The following is a 1,951-nucleotide window of genomic DNA, read 5'->3' on the forward strand; positions in this document are numbered from 1 at the left end:
TAGCAACTTTAGCTTATTCTTTGTCAACCAATTCGGTTTTATATTCTATAATGTTCTTTATTGAGTTCTTATCTACTATTCAGAGTGTAGATACATTAGGATTTTTTTTTTTTTTTGTTTTTTGGTGTAAATTAGGAATGCCTTGGGGATCGTGTGTCGAAAAGGAGATGGGACAAAAGTTTTTACCAAAACTTGTCTAAAAAACATCCTGAGATAAGGAACATGGCATCAATAAGGACTTATGGATGTACTTTTTATACTAAAATAAATTTTACATAAAAAAGTAATATGTATTTTACTTCAACATTAAAACAAAAGTCTTACGACCTTGGAAGAATTGAACTGAAGGCTGAAGTTACTTCATTCTTCTACTTCTTAAGCCCAATAACTGTTCTGTCCTTAGGGATACATAAAAATCCCTAAAAGAAGACAATGAATGGAGTGCTTGACCGCTAGAAGACTTCGTCCAATTAAATTTTGTGTAGACAAGGGGTGGTGAGAGACAGAATTAATCTAAATGGACATCTTAAAATTATTAGGAGATTCTATGGAAGCCCAATAATATCGTATATTCATTGGGTAATAGTGAGGGTAACCAAGCAAGCAGGAAAAACAGATCTAGAATATTACAGGTGTCAGAATTAGGCTTTAGAGCCTTAGAGTAAAATAAAAAATAAAAATGAAATTATCATCATAAAATATAATAAGAATAATTAATTTGAAAAGATTAAAAATGAACAACAATAATTAACAGAATACATAAAATAAAAATAGAATAAATAAAATAAAACCTTATATCATATCAATAAATGGAATATGGTGTCCGGGTGCTGTCAAATTAAACTCAAATAGTAAATTGGTGTACTATTTTTATTTGAGCCAACGTTTCGCCCCACGTTGCAGGGCTTCGTCACGTGGTTTTTGAGAAAAGATTTCTCAAAATAAATTCACTAACTACTGATTTTTCAGTGCATCTTGTTAGAAATGCTGTTTTTTAAAAGCTATATCTTGAGAACTATTTGACGTAAATAGCTCTATTAGAAATCATATTTTAGCAAATTTAATCTTTTTAAATGATGTTCTAATAGGTTTTTTAAGTGCTGTTCATAATTTTAAAGATATTGTGCTCCGAAAGAAAGTGGTTTTGTTTTTAACTTTTTGAAACAGTCGCCATTTTTCATTCCCAGCCTATACTTGGGTGACTCGTCAATTTTGACTAGTAATTATACATAATTTTCATTAAAGTAATCAAACATGGGAGTGAGGTAACTGACTTTTTTTCACCCCTACTCTTGTACTATAATTTTCCTTTTTCTATTTCCCTCAATACTACGAGTAAGGAAGCGCCGCCCAGGGCTAAAAAAGATACAAACACTTAACTTAACTAAAAAAATTAAATGGAATTATACTTCACTTGCCACCAGAGATGGGCAAAAATTAGCTATAGTAAAAGCTAGCAGCTAATTCCATTTCCATTTTTTTTTAACTTATTTTATGTGCTTATATCTTTTTTAGCCCAGACGAGGCTCTGCAACGTGGGGCGAAACGTTGGCTCAAATAAAAATAGTACAAAATATTACTATTTGAGTTTAATTTAACCACACCCGGACCATATTCCATTTATTAATATACACGGACAATCAGCAATTTCCCATATATTATATCATAAAACATAAAGTGACAAGCTTCTAATAATAAAAACAACAAAGACAAGTAAACTAAATATAGTAAACGAAATGTACAATTTCTCTTAATATATTTATTTACAAGTTTAAATGAAAATCAGGAACATCAAATACAGAAAAATCTAGCAATAAATGTAAAAATCCTGTAATAAATCTTAAAGAATATTCCAATAAATGAAATAAAAGGAATTAAAATGGATTTAGTGAATGAGACAAATTCTTCCTTATTAAAATACAATAGTTTATTTCATATCATCAGCAACGTT

Source organism: Halyomorpha halys, unplaced genomic scaffold, assembly GCF_000696795.3.
Source record: "Halyomorpha halys isolate HHAL.00 unplaced genomic scaffold, Hhal_1.1 Scaffold565.1, whole genome shotgun sequence".
Taxonomy (NCBI): domain Eukaryota; kingdom Metazoa; phylum Arthropoda; class Insecta; order Hemiptera; family Pentatomidae; genus Halyomorpha; species Halyomorpha halys.